General features: G+C 41.5%; 1 pseudogene; it reads right to left on the bottom strand.

The window, feature by feature from the left end:
* Window positions 1-6955: 6955 nt before the first annotated feature.
* LOC118622377 lies at window positions 6956-17025 on the bottom strand (annotated as a pseudogene).
* Window positions 17026-23287: the final 6262 nt, after the last annotated feature.

The raw sequence follows: 23287 nt of genomic DNA, 5'->3' as shown, positions 1-23287 counted from the left end.
AAATTTGTAGGATACTACATATGAAATGATATTAATTGTTCTGTAACACACAAACACACATATATGTGCTTGTAAATGCATGGGAAACACTTCTACTTTTCAAATTTTTTTCCTGAAATTTTACACTGACTGTTAACTACCTTTTACACACACACACACACACAAAATACTAATTAAGAAGTCACTAATCTCTTAATATAATTTTCAAGACCTCAGTTTTATCTATGTGGCCAAGGTTAGGTATCTCTGGGTCAGCATGAATGCTTTTTTTATGCCATATGGATTGTATTCCATTGAACACTGGTCTAGACCAGAGTAAACAAACATTTTTTTCTGTAAAGAGCTAGATTGTAAATATTTTAGACTCTGTGGATTCTTCTCCTTTGAACTATACAACTATGCAGATGTAGTTCAAATCAGCTAAAAATAAACAAATGGGCATAGTTACTTTCCAATAAAATTTTCTTTACAAAAATAGGCAACAGGCTGGATTTGACCCATGGATCATAATTTATCAACCCCTGGTCTTGATCAATAGTCTAGCCACTAGCCACATGGCTATTTAAATTTACATGAACTAAAATGGAATACAATTTAAAAATCAGTTTCTCCTCAATGGGGAAAAAAGGAGAAACATCTGTAACAAAAATAAAATAATATAAAAAAAATAAAAATAAAAATCAGTTTCTCAGTAGCACTGGCTGCCTTTCAAGTGCTCAGTGACCACAGGCGGCCAGTGGCTGCCATACTGGACAACACAAATAAGAAACACTTCATCACCACAGAACTCTTAAACTCACCTCTCAGGATACTCAAACTGCACTGGAATTATTTGGATAAGAGTGGAAAAGCCCTGGCCAGTTTGGCTCAGCCTTTAGAGCATCGGCCTGCGGACCAGAAAGACACAGGTTCGGTTTCCGTGAAGGGCACGTACCTCAGTTGCAGTTTGTCCCCAGCCCCGGTTGGGGTCATGTGGGTGGCAACCAATCGATGTGTCCCTCTCACATCGATGTTTCTCTCTCTCTCTCTCTCTCTCTCTCTCTCTCTCTCTCTTCCTCCCTCTCTTCCTCCTGCTCTATCTGAAGATAAATGCAAAAAAAAAAAAATGTCGTTGGGTGAGGATAAAGGAAAAAAAAGAGTGGAAAAAAAGGCATTTTATTCCCTAAACTGCTTAAACCAAGTCATTTTGACACTCACTCAATGTGAATGATTTATAATAGTATCAAGTGGTGTGAAAGCTTCATATTCTGCATAAAATTGCCAGGGTGCAATTTTAAGCAACATTTTAATTTTCACCAGAGATGAAGTGTTAAAAAACATGTTGAAATTTTATTTAGAAGATTTAAGAATGGAAAACCAAAACTATCTACACAATAAGGATTATGGGATTGGCTTTCATAGATTTTTTTTTTTTTTAATCTTAGAAAACTGAAGTCTAAAATACAATAATTTAAAATATACCCCAAAATAATGAGTGGAGATGGGGGGGGGGTGGAACCAGTAAATAGAAAGAAATCTGACATAATCATTCCTAAGAAATGTATCATTCAAAACTACCATCTGTGTCCATAAGTGTTTTAAATTAATTTTTCTTTATTGATTTTTAGAGAGAGAAAGGGAGAGGGGGAGAGAGAGAGAGAGAGAGAAACATCGATGAGAGAGAACATTGATTGGCCACCGCCTGCATGCCCCCACTGGGGATTGGGCCTACAACCTGGGCATGTACCCTGACCGGGAATCAAACCAGCAACCTCTTGGTGCATGGGTCAACACTCAACCACTGAGCCACACCGTCCAGGCTAGAAGTGTTTTAAAGGGAATGTTTCCAAATATTACTTCCCATTACTTCTATCCCAAAAGCTCACATTTATTTCCTTAAGAATCAGAGATAGATGCAAAATGGGACAGGGACACTTCCTTTTTTAAAATCATAAGCTATCAGAGTCTCCAAATGCTGATAAGGTGGCTTGTAAAACTACGCAGTACATGAAGATTCAGGGAAAGGACTTTAAGAGAAAATAGCACCATAGCATTTCCTACCTCCTTAGATTTTCATAAGCTTCCTTTTGTCCCCCCATACATTTCTTGGTGGTTTAGGTGGACACCCTACTGATTCCCCTTGTGTAAATTCCTTTTTTAAAAAAAATTTATTTATATTAGTGGCTGTCTCTGCCTCATTTGGGGTGTCAGTGCCAAGGAGGGGGGAGTGGTAGAATTGGGGGGTATCCTAGCCCTGGCCAATGGAAAGGAGGTGAGAGTGGGAGAACGGGCCCATTAGCAGTCGGAATGGTGGGGGGTGGTCCCCCCAGCTACCTCCCTCTTTTCCTACTGTCTGAGGGCTAGGGCTGTGGCTGCCCTATCTGCCCCCCACCCCTCCCCAACCCATGTGTAATTTCCTTTACAGAGAGCGAGTTCACATGCCAAGAAATCACAACAGCAGAACCAGTGGCCTGAGAGAAGCAGCCCGGTACATCAGCTCACCCAGTGGTAGTGTGTCCCCTCAGCAGCCCATTGGACAGGGAGTGTGTCCGTAGTTGGCCACAGCAGCTGCAATAAAGGTTTGTCTTCAAAAAAAAAAAACAATGACAGCAACTTCAGAAGGGAGGCTCCAGGGTCTGAGAGCAAGGCAGTTTGTTCTCGACGTTGAAGCTCACACCACAAGAGGTCTGAGAGAAACGTGTTCAGTTAAACCCGGCACAGGTGGGGCCGCCAATCTCAATCCAAACTGCATAATTGTATAATTAAAGATCAGAAGTGCCCAAAATAAATAGAACAACGTTAAGCAAGTCTTTAAAATACCAGTGTACAAATCAGTCCCTCTGATTTCAAAGAAACTTCGACAACTTCCAAGGGCATCATCTTGTGCAGATGACACACTGTAGTCTGACTGACCGGCTCGGGTATCAAAAGGCTGATGCGGCTCTATCGAGAATCCTAACCCTACATATCACAAGCTGGGAAACGTCGACAGCAGTCCGAATGTAACTGCAGTCGCATTCTCTATGTGACAGCCATCATCCATCATCAAGCCCCCTTTATTATCTGGCTCAGTTTCCTTTTATAAAAATGGTCAAGCCCGGCTGGTGTGGCTCAGTGACTGAGCGTCAACCCATGCACCAAGAGGTTGCCGGTTCGATTCCCAGTCAGGGCACATGCCTGGGTTGTGGGCCCAATCCCCAGTGGGGGCATGCAGGAGGCTGCCAATCGATGTTCTCTCTCATTGATGTTTCTCTCTCTCTCTCTCTAATCAACAAAGAAAAAAAAATTTTTTAATGGTCTAAGTGTGAGCCTTCTCATGGGAATTTTATCAGATTTGATGTGGTTTCTGAAGACATACTTTGAAGATCAAGGCAGTAAATTTCACATGACCAAGTAAAGAGCTGCATTTCTCTAAAGCAGTGCTTCTCAGATTTTAATGGGAGACACATCACCCCGAGATCCTGTTAAAATTCTGATCAGTAGGCCTGGGTGAGGCCTGAGATTCAGTATTTTTAACTAGTTTCTAGATGATGATAATGGTGATGATGATGGTCTGTGAACCACACGTTGAGTAGTGTGGGAGACCATCTGCATGGCATCCATCTTGTTAAAGTCTGCTCTACTGTCTCTGGCCCCAGGGCGGGGTCTCTCTGCATACAGTGTCTGCATTCTTCTAGATAATTATTTACTCTATTCTTTGCTTATCATTTGTTCCACCTGAGGTATTTACTGGAATTTGCTTCAGGTGGGATACTCATTAACTGTTTCACCTGTTTTTCCCCTAGATATTATGTGAACTCCCCCTGAATAAACGAGACTTGATCAGAATCTTGTCTTGTCTCCATTTCTCGTGTCTCTTGTCCCTCCTCATCCTCACTCCCCCTCTAAAGTCCTCGTTGCTCGACCTGCGGGACGGGTCAGAGTAGCAAGCTAAGTTGCAAGTAAATTGCCATGTTCAAAGAATGGTTTTCAGGCTTGGAGTTGATAGAGGGCATTATTTTTTAAATGCGTAATTAGAAAACATTAGAGTTCTGAGACTGGATCTAGGAGATTGTCTACCACAAACTCTTCATTTTTAAAGAATGCTGAAGGGACACAGAGTAGGGACAGATGCTGGGTCTGGCCTCCTTTAAATAGTCCCAATAGCACAGACCCCAAGTGCCGCGCAGCAGCCCAAGTGCGTGGGCTGTGCCAGGGGAGCAGAGGGGAGCCGAGAAGGGAGAGGAGAGGGAAGTGGGGACTTGTATTTCTCACACAGCTGCACAACTGAGCTAGACAAAGAGCATAGTCCATGACCTTAAGAACCATCGGAAAGAGTTGTTGGGTAGCTAGGTTCCAGTAACATTAGCCAGTCCACAAAAATTGTATCATTTCTATCCACTTCTCCTTGTAAACAATACTATCACCTCTGAAAACCCAGGTAAAGTGCTGTGCTCACTGTCTAGTGGGAGTTTTATTTCTCTCCACTACAAGGAAAGAAACAGATTTTCCATAGCTGCTACCCGCTCTTCTCTGCAATGTCAGGATCCAGCTGTGTTGGAAGATCAGAAAAGGGATGTTTAGACAGTGCATATACAACATATGGTTACTTTTATCATCCCTACATAGGTCTCCTTGTTTTTTAAATCCTTATGATCCTCTAGATATATATGTATATTTGGAGCATAATTTTCACCCAATGCGCAAGAAAACCAATAATGAGGTATTCAAATACTGGGTCCTCATTTTTTGTCTAGATGATATGCCAGTTTCTGAGAAAGGGATATTAAATATCTCTCACTATGAATATAGATTTTCAATGTATTCTTTTGCTTTATTTATATTTCAGAGCTATGATGAAAATTATAAATTGCTTTATGATTCTTCTATCTTCTTGGTAGGTGTTTTATTAATGTATGCATCTTTTTTTTTTTTTTTTTCTTTTTCAATGCTTTTACCCTTGAATTATATTTTGTCATTTTAACATTGTTACTCCTGGTTTCTTTTTATTAACATTTGCTTGGCATATAATTTTCCTTCCCTTTATTTTCAAACGTTCTGCATCATTTGGTTTTATATTTGCCTCTTGAAAACAGCTCATAACTGCATTTTAAAATTCAATTCTGAGAGTCTGTGTCATTCACACAGATTGTGATTCCTGACATGTTTTCCTTTCTGCTATCATGTTTTGGTTTTCTGTATCTTTTTTACCCCTGCTCTCTTGTTGGTAAAATTTTCTTTGTTCCATTTTTTTCCTCTAATTATTTGCACATTATGTATACTGCTGCTCTTCTTTAAATAGCCACCTTTAAATTTTTAACACGCATCTTTAAGCATATTTTCTAAGCCAAAAATTCATTTCTTTGTTTACCCAAGAAATAGTCAATGCCCACCAGAATATAAATTGCATGACATTATTGTCCATTTCCTATTCTACCCTATGTGAGTCACTGTCCAGGTGTTCTGTAGAATAGGAAATGGACAATAATGTCATGCAATTTATATTCTGGTGGGAGTGGAAAGGCAATAAGAACAATAAAACTATCTGTGGTATTTTACAGGACAGCAAAGAGGCCAGTGTGGTTGGAGTGGTGTGAGAGAGAAGGGCAATGGGACATGAGGTCAGTGAGGTTATCAGGGTCAAGTTACATAAGATGGCATGCGTCAGAGTGAGGACCTTAGCCTTTGCACTGAGTGAGTTGGGAGGCATTGAAGGGTTTTGATCAAAGGAGAGAAGCACTCTGACATGGGTTTAAGTAGGGTCACTCTGGATCAGTGGTATGCTTTTCAAATGAAGAAAAGCATAGACAGAAGCAGGAGGCTATTGTGAAAATCAAGTGAAATATAATGGTGGCTTGGATCAGTGTAGTGGCAGGGGTTGGTGAATAGTGATCAAATTCTGGATGTATTTTGGAAGCAGAGCCAAAAATAAAGTTTGCTGGAAAACCAGTTTGTGGTATGAGCAAAAGAGATGACAAAGAGTCTCTCTGTGACCTAACTCAAGTCGGGCTTCTCTGAAACATCAAGGCTCCAACCTTAGGCTCTGTAATGTCCATTCAGTCCAGTTTTAGCAAGACAACTTCTGGGTCAGTTTAGCAAAAAATATGATCAAGTTCTTCATCCCTTATCCTTGAGATTTGTTATGGGCTGAAAGTTTGTGTTCCTTCCAATATTCATATGTTGAAATCTAATCCCCAATGTCATGGTATTAGGAGATGGGGCCTTTGGGGTATAATAAAGACATGAAGGTGAAGCCGTCATGAATGAGATTCATGATTCATGACTTTATAAGCATCGTGAGAGAGTTCGCTTCCTCTTTCTCTTGCCTTTCCACCATGTGAGGATACAAGAAGTTGGCAATCTACAACCCCAAAGAGTGCTCTCGGAAAAAAATGACCACTGTGCCATCGTGATCTCAGACTTCCAGCCTCCAGAACTGAAAGAAATAAAATTTAGTTGTTTATAAGCCACCCAGTCTGTGGTACTTTGTTACAGAAACCCGAACTAAAACAATATCTTATCACCCTGGCCTGACTTGAGCAACAATTCTGTTGAACTAGTCTACCAGGAATCCTAGTCTGGATGCTGCTTCTAGTAATTTTGTATCTACTAACCTCCCACCCTGCTGCTTGGCTCTAAGTTCCTACTTTTTCTTGTTGTGTTCAGAATTGAGCCCAATCTCTCTCCCCTACAGCAAACCCCATTATAGTAGTCCCCTGAGTAAAGTCTGCTCACCATCTTTAACAAATGTCTGAATAATTGTTTTCATTGTTGTTGTTTGGTTAATCTCTTCCCATGCTATCCACCCCCCTTCCATCTGAGATCTGTCATTCTGTTCTATATATCAATGTCTCTGGACTTATTTTGTTTTTTAATACATGGCTTTTATTGCATCTTTAAGATATCACATAGAAGTCTGAGGAACCATCCAGAATCTTGCTGTTTCTATAGCTGGACAACTTAGAGCTTATTTATCAACTTGCTGAATGTTTCTTTTTCAGAAACATGTATACCATCCAAAAATTTTCTGATACTCTTGTTTTTTAACTGTTGTGGCTTGCTGAATAAAAGCAGCAGAATTTGATACAAGTTCAATGCCATTTCCTTGGAGAATAAACTCATGTTTCTGGGCCTGCAATAATGAACAAGCAACACCTGACCTTACTTGAACCCTGCAGATTTATTTTTCACCCAAGAAATTTTTTATTTCAACAAGAGAACCATTTTTCCTGAATAACAGCGTTGATGGGAAAGTGAGCATACACAGACCTCATCTTGTAACGGAAGCCCAGTGTGACATCCTTGATCACGTTCTGTACATGACTGCGAACAGTAGCCAGGTCCTTCCTATTTCCCCACCATTTGTCAACCTGGAGCCTCTTCTTTTTCTTTCCAAGGAGACTGAGTTCTACATTGCTGTGGTTGTCGTCCCTCCACAGAGTGCCTCTAGGGTCCTTCACAATAACTGTGCATCCCTTCAGAGTGGTGTCGACATTTTCTGGAATGTTGACAGTCTGATTGCTGAAAATGGTCTTTATCCTCACAAGAGATGTGGCAAAGAGAGAACCTCCCAGTAATTTCTTTCTTTAATACGAATAACACTAGAATGTTTCATTTGAATGGCTGAATGACTGGATTTGCCATTAAAAGCAGAAAGAACTTGTTACAGAGCAGGTCGGGAAATAACAAGTTTGAAATATGTTAAATTTGAGGTACTTACTCCACACCTAAGCGAGAAGGAAAGTGAGCAGTCATAGAGAAGGGTATGCAAGAGATAAAGACTCAGGAGTTCTCAGTACAGGGATGGTATTTCATGACACAAACTCGGATGCACGTATCAAGGCAAGCAGAGCAAGAAAAGAGAAGGTGCAGCTTACTTATTGGCACTGAGCAGGTTGGAAGAACCCAAACATGTCCACTCACATGAGACTCTCTCCTGCCACACAGAAGCAGGGGCTGAACCATAGTTGCCACGGGACCTTGGGTCTGAAGAACTCTGGGGTGGAGAATTAGTAGATCAGCATGGATTTATGTTCAAATGGAGCTTTTGAATACCTCTACTTGGCTATAGCATTGAGCTAGAGTGAGATCAAAACATTATTTCTTGAAATAAATAGAATGCAGATTTTTCCATATAAAGCTATTGCCATGACAAGAGATTCTGTTCCACAGAGAGGAAACAGAGTTAGCAGTCCTGTTTGGGATTTATATAACTGTTTGCATTTTGAGAGTTCTCACAGACATAATATTATTAAATCCTAATGGTCAACTTCTGATAAGAAGGCTGAGGTTCTGAATGGCCAAGGAAGTCATTGTCACACAGATAATAAGTGAGCGTCTCTCTATATGATGTTGTCTTTTTTGGCTAGCGGTGCGATGGAACTGACCCCAGACACCCATAGGGCTTGCACTGAAAGTCATTTTGCCAGAAGTGCAGATGAACCTCACACTCAGACATTCTATTTCCTTAATGATTAAGGGGACATGTTCTCTAGATAACCGCAGAGCCGGAGACACACACTGTGGCCACTGAACTAAGCAAAATTAACTGGCCCGTGGGAGGGTCAGAGCGCGGTCTCTGCAGGGTGCTCTCTCCAGCTGAGCTCATCAGCCTGGGGAGCCTTCTAATTCTAATTAAAATGAGAGAGGGGGCATTTTTCTTGCTTGTTGTCCATTCCACACAGAATGTAGAAACCATTTCACCGTGTATCATGCCGACTCTGATTAGAGGGCGTGTTGGTTCTGTTGAAACACAGCTCCGGGGTTTATTAGAACAGTAATGAAACAGAAGGGAGTCAGGCATGTCCGAAAGGAGAGACAACTCAACAGGAACATTTCTGTGCAGACACACAGACTTTATTCAGGACTGTGTTTTTCTTGTCTTCTCCAGACTTATAGTAATTGCTAATATGCAATCAGGAGTTTAGTTATTTTCACACGCTCATATTAAGAGGCAGAAAATTCATAAATATTTACCAGATTGTTGCATGTGACATGTAATTTCTTCTCTCCCCATAAATTATAAAATGTGTTCACATTTTATACATCACTGGGCGGGGAGGGGCGGGGGGAACAAGTGCAGGAAGACAATGAACAAAACGGGCAATTGAAATGGCTGGCCCCACTTTGGTGACCTCCCTGACTCTTTTCCCCCACAAAACCCCACTGGAGAGAAAGAGATTCTCAAAGTTCCGAAAGGCAGTAAGCTAAATAAAATATCCACATTCCAAGATGGAGCTGACTAATCCAGGCAGCTTCCTAACTTGGAGTTCTCACAACTAAAAAGGTCCAAAGAATTAACCATTAAATACTGTTTCTTAACATGAGCTTGTAAACTGGACATAATGTCACATTTTCCAGTTTCCCTTCTAATACTCAAGTCCTCACATTCATTTCCTCTCCTTCTCAGTTCTAATGCCCCACATCTCAGACTCAATGAGAAAATAAAAATAATCTCAATAAGAACTAACTATAAAATAATGACTAAAATCTTAGACAATTAAGAATGCATTGCCTAGACAGCACATCAGAAGAGATTAAAGGAACAGAAAATTGGTTAAAAACTGGTAAACCCCTGTTCCAACCTGTCCTGCAAACATGTATTATCTATCCCACAACGTGTTTTAAAAATTTTAGTTGATTACCAAAATTTACAAATTAGATTTCCTACAAATTAGGTTTTATGGCTCAACCTTTAAAATTCAGAAAATCTGTTGATTCTCTTGGGTTTCCACATTGCCGCAGTCCCTGTGACTCCCTATTGTCTTTACACTCAGTGTATTTCACTTTATAATTCATTGAGGTTACAGTCTCTTTCCAAATGCAACCCCTTTTCAAATGCACACCCTTTGATAACAGAAGAACCTCTAAGACATATTGTAAAATCACAGTTTCTTGTTCTGTTTAATTATTCATTGATTAATTCCAACAACAGTATGCCCTAGGCAAACCACGGAGGCTATAAAAATGATGAACACCTTTGAGGATACTATTTTATACATCTAGTGCACTAGCTAACATCAAAAATCTGACAGCCCAACATGCTAACAAGGATGCAGAGCAACAGGGAACTCTCACTCACTCCTGGTGGAAATTCCAAAGGTTACCATCACTTTGGAAGACAGTTTGGGAGTTACTTTTTGTCCCTCCAACATTTGTGCATTGAAACCCTCCTCTCCCTCAATGTGATATTATTAGGAGGTGGGGCTTTGGGAGGCAATTAAGAGTAGATGAGGTCATGTGGATGGACTCCTCATGAATAAGGTTAGTACCCTTATAAGAGTCACAAGAGAGCTTGCCCCTCTCTGCTTTCTGCCATGTGAAAATATATGAGTAGTTAGCAATACAATTCCGAAGAGGGCTCTCAGCAGAACCAGATCCTGCTGGCTCCCTGATCTCCAACTTCAGCCTCCAGATTGTGAATTTCTGTACCCCATATGGTACTTTGTTATAGCAGCCTGCTGATTAAGATATTTGCAATTTCTGTGGCAGCTTTATTCATAATTGCAAAAACTAAAAGCAACCTACATGTCCTTCAATATGGAAGTAGATAAAAAAATGTGGTACACAAATAACATGGAATATTATTCAGTGATAAAAAGGAAAAAGCTATTAATTCACATAACATGAATGAATCTTAAATGCATTTTATTTTGTCAAAAAAAAATAAAAATAAACTAGTCCAAGGGGGTATATATGCATGACATTGTAGAAAAGTAAAAACTCTGAAGGACAGAAGGCAGATCAGTGTTTGCCAGGTGTTTGAAGAGACGGGTGTTTTCACTAGCGGAAGCACAGGGTACTTTCTAGGGTCATGTAACTAACCTATATGGTACAATAATGGCAGCTGCAGATGCTACGCATTGTCAAACCCATAAACTTTACAGCACAAAGGATGAATTTAGTGTAAGCAAATTTAAAAAATGATTTAGGAGGTCAGGACATGACAGGATAGAATGGAGATAAAAAAAAACTCTAACGTATTGCAAATGTGTGAAATAAGGTCACGGTAAGGGATGAGGAAACAGGTGCTGGCCTAAATAACTTTGGGAATGAATGGAAGTCCTAAGACTAAAGGCAAAAGGAACTGACAAAAGTATGGTACTCAAGTTGATAAAGTTTTTTGCCACAGGAGAGAACGGGTTAACAATCTTGAAACCATGATACCTGCATACTAGCACTGAACAATTAAGTAAATGAACAACAGATGGTGAGAGCCAGGTTTCTCAGTACTGGAGCTGGAGGTTACAGGCAAGCCAGGAAGGCTAGAATGAGCAGTGGAGTAATGGACTGGAGTCTGAGACATCATTATGAACTCATGTTTAGCTTAGTATAGCTACAGATGGATACATCTAGAAATATTTATACGTGTGTGTATACACAGATTAGTTTGCACACATATATTTTCTTGCTGTCTCAGCTGAGAGCCAAAAAGCAATGACAACTCAGTCACATGAGCACACCTTGCACCACATTCAACACAAGAAACGAGGGCTCCTGGGAGAAATGGTTGATTCTAGGGCAGGGGCAGGGATTATACAGGATGAGCCAGAAAGTGCTAAGAAACAAACAAACAAAATACATGGAGCATGTAAAAGAGAAACAGAAACTAACCTGAAAGGACCCCCAATGGCCCAAATTGGGACAATTTGAGCACCAAAATAAATAATGTAGTATTGGCTTAGAACACAGATAAGTGTTAATGAATCGATACTGATATAAATGATTGCCTAAATAAATAAAAAGGGAAAAAGAGACAAATCTTCCCCCACACAGAAAAATTCCAAATAATTTGTGTAGATACTCCCCCATTGAGGAGTTGAGGGAATACAGACATGGTATTTGTCTTCATAGAGCTTAGAGTTTGGTCAGGAAAACCATGCTATAAGAGAATGGTTTGAGAATCATTTCGTGACTTCCTTCCAACAAGTAAAGAATGGAAAGTGGGAGAGAAAAAGGTACAGTGAAGAATCTGGTAAATACTGTCTGAGCCAGGTGATGAAGGTTGATATCACCAGTGATAAGTCATGTTGATAGCATGTAATTTGTCCCCTTAATATAATGTGATGAGAATGTCACTTCACCTCTGCTGTCTTCCTCCCAAAAATCAATAACTCTTATCTGACCACTAGAAAAACATCAGACAAAGCCAAAATGAGGGAATTTCTACAAAACACCTGACTAGTACTCCTCAAAACTGCCAAGGTTCCGAGAAACAAGGAAAGTCAGAAACTATCACAGACCAGAGGAGGCTCAAGAGGCATAATGACCACATGTGATGTCATGTCCTGGACTGGAACCCAGAACAGAACACAAGCATTAAGGAAGACTTGTAAAATCTGAATAATGTCTACAGTTTTATTAGTAACACGTGCCAATGTTGATTCTTTATTTGTGACAAATGTACTATAGTAATGTAAGATAATAACATTATCTCTGTACTAGCTTTGCAAATCTATCTCTGTATTATCTATAAATCTAAAACCATTCTAAAATGAAAAGTTTTAAAGCAAATAGACAAGAGAAATCTTGAGGAGCTTCCCAGTGTAGAGGGGACATGTTCCCTTGGCTTAGAACATACACTCCTGGCCAACCCCAATTCTCCTTGAGATCTCAGCCCAAGTGGGACTTCCTCAAAACTGTTCCAAATCCCTAAATCAGGTCCTCTCTTTGTTACTTCTCCTTGCATCTTCCTTATTATTCCCAGCAATTATGTCACTGATTTTATTTAGTCTATTTTCCTGACCATACTCTAAGCTCCATGAGGACATATATCATGTCTGTATTGCTTTCCACTGCATTCGCAACATTTTGCAGATAGTTGATGCACAATATATAGTTTTAGAAAGGAGGGAGGGGGGGAAGGAGAGGGTGGAGGGAAATGAGAGGAAAAGAGAAGGAGAGAAGGCAGAAAGGACGGATGTGCATGACAACAGAGCTAGAATCACAGGATGAGGAAGTGAATGGGACTGAGTAGTGAACAGAGGACACAGAGGGTTTTTAGGGTACCATAAATTCTCCAGTTATAACAAGCACACCAGTCTGGTGGCGGGCGTTGATAGTGGAGAAGACTGGGGTGTGTGAGGTCAGCAGGTGTATGGGAACGCTCTGTTTTTCTGTGAACCTAAAACTGCTCTAGAAAATAAAGTCTATTAAAAAAATACAGTCAGCCCAGCTGGTGTGGCTCAATGGTTGAGCATCGACCCATGCACCAAGAGGTCGCCAGTTTGATTCCCAGTCGGGGCACATGCCCAGGTTGTGGGCCCGATCCCCTGTGGGCGGCGTGCAAGAGGCAGCCAATCAATGTTCTCCCTCATCGATGTTTCTACCTCTCTCTCCCTCTCTCTCTAAAATCAATAAAGAAAAAAAATTAATAAAAAAGACAGTCACCTTTCCAAAATATAAAGTACATGTTTCATAATATTTATACAAATAAACATATGCATTTAACATTTATAGACATGTACACAGAAAACATTTTACAAACATACATAAAACATGTACAAAATCTCCTTTCCAAAAGCTTCCTATTGGACAGGATTTATTTTGCTTCTTTGTTGTCATTTTCTTTTGTTTACTTTTTACCCTCTAAAAAACTGCAAACTCCAGGTCCAATGCTCTGAGGGAATAGTTAGCCTGAAATGCAATCTTTTATTTCAAACATGCCTATTTTTTAATATGTTGCCAATCACTTTACATATTTTCTATGTTTCTCGAAATCCATATTTTATACCACCTTGCAATTAGATCTTCAGCAGATACAGTTCAACAACATTCGGGGGCAGGAAGGGACGCACTGACGCGTAGGCGATAAAAATTCACAGTAAAGCCACAGATGTAGCAGAGTGAGAATTACCGCACCAGCAGGAACTGGAGATAAAAGAGGATTACACATGATGAAATGCAGTAATTGACTAGAAGTCACTGAAAAATACCAGATGGATGTCGCTGCTCTATATAATTCTAATGCACCTGTAGACTTTATTGAGCATCGCTAGAGGTTCACTTTTAGTATTGTCTTGAGTGTAATTGAAGTTTATTGATACGCTATTATCGCCCAGTTTAGATGTGACCATAAAAAAATACAGTTTGATATACTTGTGTCTCCATAGAAATCTTGGGCTTTGCTGCTTAAAATAAAAGTTCATGGTAATAATTGCCATAATATTTATTCCTCTTCCTCCATTAGGGCTTTACATCGAATATGGACAGTAACTGCTCTAGATAGCATTGAAATTGCAGGGATATCTTCAGGAGTGATTGGTGTATAAAAGATCAGACACGCAATTTTGGATACTACCAAGGGAGACTTACAAAGGATTTTTATGTCGAAAGTAAAAGAAAACAAATTTATATGCTGAAATGAGTTGCCATAGGTGGTGCAGTTCCCTATCAGTTATCATAGATTTATTTCCCATTTCGTTTTCAACATAGGAAGGGGACCAAAATAACTGTCTGTCTGAGCTGGAATATTCATCCTGCAAACACAGGAGCCTCAGATAGCAACAAAAGACTTCCCAGTAGTACAAGCAAGGGCCATTTCCCTGCACAACAAACATTTTAAATTAAGCTGGACATAATGGCTGTGAAAACGATTGCTTCTCAGAGCAGACAAGAACACTTTTTGTGGAAATTCCAGGTACAGATCGAATCTTATCACTGACAAGTTAGTATAAACCGATAAGAAGCTGCTCTAAGGCCCAAGTCAAAGGGCCATGCGACTTGATTATATTTTCAGAGGCTGAAAATCAAATTCCATGGTAACAATTTAATTTTGAACTCTGGTGAGCTGTGTGGAGGACAGCCAGGGATGGAGCGTGTGGCCCAGCCATCGGAACCATGGAGTGTGTGGCCCAGCCATCGAAACCAGAGACTTCTCAGAGGAAACAGAGACAAGGAAGGTAAACCCAGGCTGAGGAAGGCCCCTTTCATTTTCCCCACCCCTCTCCTCTCTCTCACTCACAGTCACATACTCTATTCCCACGGGCACACCCCACAGGTCCCGCCCCAGGCACACTTTCTTCCATAGGCTGCCAACGTTGAGAGCAATGGGCTTGTGTGGCTCAAGTCAGGTACCCTCGGCCTATATTCCCACCCCTGGGCAGTGTGTCTCACATTGGTCCACGGACAAGCTGTATGGGAATATCCTGGAGTACTGGTTAAAAGTTCAGAGTCCTGAGCCCCACACCGGACCTAGAGAATCCGAATCTCAGGAATCTACAGAATCTTTGCACTTTTAATAAGTTCCCAGGGGAACCTCATTTTCAGAAAAGTGTAAGAAGTACTGACGTAGAGTTTGCAAACACCTGCTTCTAGACAGAAAGGAAATCCAGTATAGGGAAGAGCAGGTACAACATTATAAGAAGGAAAACTCTTCTAGACGTACAGTGCCTGACCCTATTTGGCAGGTAAGTAGGCCCTCCATATGTCGAATGCATTCATGAATAAATGAATGAAAAAATTCAAATGAATAAAAGATTCACTCCTTTTTGTGGTTATGAATGTATTTTCATAAACGACATCAAATATATTGCACCTACTTCTTAACTATCTGGGGGAAAATAAATTCAGAATTGTAAGCAGTGTGCTATTCTAAGAACAGAATAATCACAGGTTGGCCCAGAAACTCAGCAGAGCTGGCTGGATTGAAACAACCAGCAAGAGCGTGGTCAGAGGGATGCGGGAGAGACTGGCTGAGGCCTTGAGCAACTCAGCAGGCCTGGGGCTGTTTGCGCACAGTGACAATGACAGCAACTCCCAGGGGGGACCATGTCTTCTCTCTTTGTTTTCTACCCACTGATAGAAACAAGACTTCATTATGAAACAAGACTCATATCCTTGGGCACAAGCATTACACGGAGAACAACCACAAGCCATATGCCGTTACTATTATTGCTGTGCACTAGCACACCTTTCCCATCTGGCATATCTGTCTCCTTTTCCTGTTTACCCTCCTCTTCCCGTAGGTACATTTTCAACATGTCATCTGGGTTTCAGTTTGGGACCAGAGGCTAACAAACACCAGATTTGTTTTTGTTTCTGTTTTCCCCTTAAGAATCAGAGCACATTCATTCAACAAAAGGGGCTGATTCTCTGTTAGGCTCTGGAGGCACCAAATTGTGTGAAGCACAGTCCATGCCCTCAAGGGGTCCTTCCTAGTCAAGGGAACTGTTAGGGGCTGAATTGTATGCCCCTAAAATTCATATGTTGAAATCCTAACCCCCAGTACCTCAGAATATATTTGGCGATATGGTATTTAAAGAGATTTTTTAGTTAAAATAAGGTCTTGAGGGTGGGCTTCCATTCAATATGACAGGTGTCCTTATAAGAAAAAGAAATTTGAACACAGACATGCACAGAAGGAAGACCATGTGAAGACACAGGTAGATGGCAGCCTTCTACAAGCCAAGAAACACCCCTTAGGCCATGTTCATCTCAAACTTCTAGCCTCCAGAACTCTGAGGATATGACTGTGTGCTGTTTAAGCCATGTCTGTCTATGGTACCTTGTTACAGCAGCCATCGCAAACTCATACAGGAAATAGCACAAACTCAAGAAACAGAGAGGCTTTTCTTTCATTCCCAACTTCTACTAGCTTAGCAAAGGCCTAAATAAAGAATTGTGCCTTCTTCCTCCTGTGGCCCATTCTGAAAACACCAGAGCGCTCTGTGTAACACCCAAAGGCTTTCAGGGACCGGTTCACCGTCTTAACCAAACCCAAACCTTCAGCTTCGCCTCTGTGAAGCTGGAATTCGAAGTGCTGATTCACTACTGGGTTTGCTCCTTGGATCCTTCTGGGGAGAGGCATTGCTCTTTGCAAACAAGGTTATGAAGAAAAGGCAGAATCTTAGCTGGTGTCCCTACTGTTGATGGTGGCACATGGCATTCCTAGCCTTGGCTGGTGTGAATAGTTTGACACACACATCACGACTATCACAAAAATAAATCTGAAGTACGACTTACTAATGGGGTACTTGGGAGACGAACATCACGTCTGTGAGCTTCAGACCTGACTAAGGGTGTGACTAAAGGAGAAGCCAGTGTGGTTATGCAGACTGCCTTCGCCATAGAAGCATGTCGGATGGGAGCCTAGGACCGCCTTTGGTCAAGTCACTCAGGCAAGGAGCCTGTGCAGTAGTTCGTTCTGGGTTCAGACAAACCCAGGCTCAGATATGCTTGGGAAGAACACCTAATATCTCTGACCCTTACATGTCCTGGTTTGTAAAATGCCACTGTGAAGAGGACCTGGAGAGTTCAGACCTTCAGAATCTCAAAGAAGAGAGCCGAAAAATCACTTCGCGTTGTATTCATTTAATACAGCTGTTGGAACAAAGTACCACAGACTGAGTTGGCTAACACAAGAGAAATGTATTCTCTCACTGTTCTGCAGGCCACAAGTATGGAAACAAGGTGTCAGCAGAGTCACACTCTCTCTGAAACTCTGGGCGGAAATCTCCCTGGTTCTGCTAGGGCCACAGTCCTGGTGTTCCTTGGCTCACAGCCACATCCCTCCAATCCCTGCCACCATCATCACCTGGCACTCTTCCTGCCTATTGTCACACCATCTTCATATAAGGACACCAGTCAGATCCGACTGAGTACCCATTCTACTCCAATGACCTCATCTTAATTAATTACATTTGCAACAACCCTGTGTCCAAATAAGGTCATATTCTGAGATACTGGAGATCAGGACTTAACATATACTTTTGGAGGACACAATTCAGTCTGCAGCGGCTTGTTTTAAACATACCCAGTATGATGAGGCAGCAAGAGAAACTGGGCCCTCGGCGAAACAGTCACTTCAAGCCCAAGTTTTCCTGACTCACATATACAGCAGGTGTCACAGGCTACTGGGAAGATTGTGGAACATCACCTGAGACAGCAGCAACACTGAGCTGAACCCATGCTGCATTTCATTGCTTTCTGGTTGTTCTTCTACAAACAAGTTAATTTAGCATCTCCCTGCATTTTGGACTGATTGTCTGGGGCAATAGAAATGCCTCCCTTTCCGGAGTAACTGGCTGCTTCATTTCATGGCCAGGACAGCAGTGGGCACCACCCATCTGACTCAGTACCTGTACTAACTTCTAGTTTTGAATTAAAAACTAAAAACTAATGAGAACTATTTCAAAACATCATTCTATACGTGGTCTGTCCTAAAGCATAATAGCTGTTCCATGTATTATTTCATTTAACCATCAGACATTTCCATCCAGGGACAGAGGAAGTAAAGTAATATATCCTGCCAAAATTTATATTTTCTAGAAATACTGGTAGAAATTCTAAATATACATTTAGAAATGAAGAAACATGCTGGAAAAGCACAAAAGAAGAGTCATCCTGTTTGCAATAAACCACACTAAAAACTGAAATGGTCTTCAGTCACACCTTCCCTTCACAACATTAGTGCCAATTAACTGTATGAACTTCCCTCTTACTCAAGATAAGTCAGAACCTACTTTGGGTACTTGGAGTCAAGGCTAATAATCCCTAAACATCAGCAGCAATGGCATCAGCCTTTGGATAGCAAGTGGTGGGCTAGCTAGTTAAGACTTAGAAATGGGGGGGGGGGGGTAAAGTGGGCCCACCCAGACAGCAGGACCCACAGTCACCAAAAACAGAATCTTGGAGACCAAAATTCATGTTCCTGGTCCCAAATGCATGGCTCTGCTAGTTGCCATTCTTAAAAATTGTCAAAGGATGTAGAACATGATCGTAATAAAATTATCATTGTTATTATAATCATTTATACCTCTCTTCAGCATCAATTTGTTGCTTAAGGCATGTATTTATTCAATTAGTATTATGGGGCACCTATTATTTTTCAGGGACTGTCATTTGCAAATTTCTCCATTCATCCTGAGGGCAGTGTTATGAAGCACTCAGTACCAGGCACCACGATCTGTGCTGCATGTGTTTTGGGGGTTCGAAGGCATGGCTCCTGTGCTTGTGGGGCTCACAGTCTGTGGGGGAAAGAGGCTTTCCTGCTTCTTATTTCCATGAGAAAACCCTAGGTACCCCAGGCCTCCTGCCCCACTACTAACCCCTCCTCACATGGCGGGATGACTTCCCTGGCTGGTTTGGTTCACAGTCTCCATTGTGTAAAGGTAAATTTTCAAAGATTCAGTGCAGGTGGAGAAATCAGGGTCTGCCTTTTCTCTGTCACCTAGACAGGGTCAAGTGTGAATGCTGTGAGGACTTTCTCCCAAGAGGGATTCCCAAGGGCTAGGCAGGGACAAGGAAGAGGCTCTCCCGTCTGAGTTCAGACATTAACCAGCACCTTCCAGTCTGACACCCTGGCCTCCATCAGTGACAGGATGATACTTCCATTTCCCCGTCTTGACTCTTTCCATCGGATTTTTCAACCAATCCAAAATGTAAATGGACGAGAGATGTGTGTACCAGGTTCCCTCAAAAATACCCAGAGTCTGAATAGAAGAGACTCAAGGGGAAAAAGTAGGCCAGCACCTTATAATATATAGTAGACCCTTGAAAACTACAAGTTTGAACTGCACAGTCCATTTATATGCTACTTTCCTTTTTTTTATTGAGTTTAGAGAAAGAGGAAGAGAGCAGAAGAGAGACAGAGAGAGAGAGATCAATGAGAGAGAATATCGATTGGCTGCCTCCTGCATGTCCCCCACTGGAGATTGGGTCCACCACCTGGGCATGTTCCCTGACTGGGAATCCAACTGGTGACCCCTTGGTGCATGGGTCAACACTCAATCACTGAACCACACTGGCCGAGCATCTTTTTTTTTTTTTTTTTTTTTTTAATAAATACAGTCAGGCCCTGGCCAGTTTGGCTCAGCAGTTAGAGCGTCCAGAGAGACCCGGGTTCGGTTCCCGCTAAGGGCACGTACTTCGGTTGCAGTTTGTCCCCGGCCCTGGTTGGTCGTGTGGGTGGCAGCCACTCGATGTGTCCCTTCACGTCGATGTTTCTCTCTCTCTCTCTCCCTTCCTCTCTCTCCCTCCCACTCTATCTGTACAAAAAATGGAAAAATATCCTCGGGTGAGGATAAAAAATAAATAAATAAATAAATACAGTCAGCCCTTTATACCAGGGGTTTCACAGGTGCAGATTCAACCAATGCGAATAGAAAACAGTATATTTGCATTCGCAACTACAGATTCTCAACTGCAGATTGAAAATACTATTTATCATCAGGGGTTAGTTGAATCTATGAATGCAAAAGGCAGACTATGGAGTCAAAAGTTATATGCATAGCCCTGGCTGGGTAGCTCAGTTGATTAGAGCGTCATCTCAATACAGCAAGGTTGCGGGTTTGATCCCCGATCAGGGCACATACAAGAATCAACCAATGCATGGAACACATGGATGTTTCTCTCTCTCTCTCTCTCTCTCTCTCTCTCTCTCTCTCTCTCTCCCTCAAATCAACAAATAAATAAATAAATTTTTATTTAAGTTATATGTGAAGTCTGTCTTAAGTTCCATGTTGTTCAAGGGTCAACTGTAGTCACAAATTGTATAAAGAAAGCCAGGCATAAACTTTACACAGAATGCAAATTACACCATCAACCCCCTTTTGGTGTGTTTCCTTAGTAATTCCTAGGCGTCTTCTGTGACGTCACTCAAGATTTATAATGATGGAGATGATAGAATAACTCCAAGTTCCATAATGAATCCTGGCCGCATCTCATTTTATCTTGTTTCTTGAGTTAAACAGACGTTTGCTTTGATTATTCCCTGATAATTTGTGTCATAATAGCAATAATTAAAACTTCACAGTTGCAGCTTTTCTCTTCCTCAGCTTTTAACTTCACAGCTTTAAAAAAATGTTTGCAGTTTTTGAGAATTACAGGGAAATGTGCTGCAAAAGCCATAACTATGTGACTTCATGGCAACAAATTGGGGTCCTGAAAAAGAGGGAGAGCTTGAAGCCATAGCACAAAGCAGAAACTAGTATTTAGGAGATCGCAATGTTGACAATTGCTGTAATGAGAATTGTTTTATGTGGACCGTTTAGTGCGTGATGTGTGTGATTTCAGAGCACTCTCTGACCAGACCCTTCTTTCATCAAGGGGAAAACATGCTGGCATAGCTCTCAGAAGCATCTTAGACTCCGCCTGAGAGATCACAACCCTTTTCTGCTCCCTCCTAGCTTGCCAATTCCAGGCACTATATTGTGGTTACAGTACTATTCTCCCAAGTGACTTCTCTGAAGAACATGTAATGTATTTAGAGTTCCCTTGGTTTTAAAAAAATGTGAATCACCAAGACCTCACCATCATGGTCCTGCTTTTCATGACCTTCTGCCTTATAGGAAAATCCCTAGATGGAGTCAATAAGTGTGTCACACTAAAAAGAGGTAGAGGCAGAGATGAGGGCACATGGTGTGGGTGCCATTAACTGTCCTCACAAATTCATAGTCATACTTGTTGCCCTGGCCTGCTCCCACCTGCAGATAAGCATACACACTCACACTGGGTTACATTCCCCCACCCCAGGCCACAGTTGATTGCACTCAGGTAGGTGATTGATCCAGGTTGGGCCAGGGGCCCAAATTGGAATGGAGGGAACCAAAAACTGACAGAAACAGAAACATGCTTTGAGGCTAGATGAGAACTTGGTAGATCCTGGTGGTCTCTGACTCTGCTAGCCCTGTAGACAGCCAGTCTGCCAAGAGAAAAGAATGAAGAACGAACAACAGAGAGATCAAGAGATGGGCAGACTATCCCTTGGGATTGGCCTGGATTCCCAGTAATGATTGTTTTAAATCCCAGCCCCATCCCTGCCCTTACGTTCTATGAAACATACCTACCTGTTGTTAAAAGAAAGTGAGGAATATTAAAATTGTAAGGATTTACTTGAGCAAAACCCTATTAGAATCACGCAGTGCCTAACTAAACGAAGTTGGGAGTATTTCATTGACAGGAGCTAGGAAGAGACATTTTTTGAGAAAAGGCAGGAGCAAAGCAAGAAGTGTGATTGGCTGGAGCTTAAAGCCTACTTGGCTGTGATGAGCTGCCCCTAGTTTTCAATTTAGTAACCTTGAGGCATTTCAAGCTTAGATTTTGCTTTTCTTAAATAGCTATTAAGGCACTAGGGCCACCTTAGTTTAATGACTTCCTTGTTTAATTAACTTAACACTATGCTCTTAAAATAAATTCCCCCTTTCTAAGTTAAGTTGTTCTTGTTACTTGAAACCAAGAGACCAATATACTGCAGAGCTGCTGTAAAAAGTCCTTGGGATTTAATTGTAGCAAAATCATAATGAACAATGAAACCTTGCACATGTCCACATGATGTCACTCTCCCTGTGAATTCTCCTGGACGCGTGAACAGTGCCTGCGTACTATTCATTTTATATCACAGATATTCCACAACCCCTAGTCGAGTGCCCTGGAGCTCCTTCTGGAGACTATGACTGGTTGTCATGGGCTTGGATGCGCCCAGTGTCTTCCACTGCCATCAAAGTAATGGTTGGAACAGTGCATCAGGTGACAAACAAGAAGCCCAGGAGCATCCAGCCCAGAACAAAACACAATGCCCATCGTTGACATCTGTCACAAGTGGCTCCATTGAACAGCATTTTTGAAGAAAGAAAAAAAGAGCATTCATGTTGCTTTATTGAAAAGTATGAAAATATCATTTTTATAACACCGCTTCTGCCTTGAACACTGATCTGCCCACAATGTCGAATGGAGATGCAAAGAGCTAGCAGCAGCCAACAAATGATGCACAAGTGTCTAGAGAGCACCCAGGGGTTCAGTCCTGATTTATTTAAAAGGCTTACAGATTGCAAGCATCCTTTCTTTCTCATTTCCAAAGCCGGGGTTTGCATGTGTGTCCCATGCCACTGTGACTGAGCTGGGTCTCCAGTGCCCTCCTTTAAAGTGTGCACAAAGCAGAGGTGCCCAGAGCTTGCCCAGAGCTCCAGAGCCAGCTGCCACCGTCCTGGAATGCAGGCCGCTGGGGCCGCAGAGCGAGGAAAACCCAGGATCAGACATCGCCAAAGCTTTGATTTGCAAGAACAGCCTGACACCCATAGCAACGTGGCTAACGTGAAAAACACAAGATAAAAACATTCCGTTTAATTAAAAGCCCACAGTTCAATAGTAGTATAATTATTACAAGTGCATTTTATGGCTGTCTGCATTCATTTTGGGTACATAAATTAATATGCAAATTGCCAGCCTCTCTTGCTTTCTTAAGAAGTTCCCCTATCAATCTTTTCTCCGATATGTCAATTGCATAAAGCATGGCTTTTTAAATGCAAAATAAAATTCACATTTATGGTTCTTCTGAAATCTCCCTGTGCTGGTAAGCTTTGTTTTAGATGAAGAGTGTTTAATTAACAGAGCT

Source organism: Molossus molossus, unplaced genomic scaffold (genome assembly GCF_014108415.1).
Source record: "Molossus molossus isolate mMolMol1 unplaced genomic scaffold, mMolMol1.p scaffold_m16_p_9, whole genome shotgun sequence".
Lineage (NCBI taxonomy): Eukaryota > Metazoa > Chordata > Mammalia > Chiroptera > Molossidae > Molossus > Molossus molossus.
The sequence above is the reverse complement of the archived record's forward strand: the minus strand, read 5'-3'. Positions and strand labels throughout refer to the sequence as shown.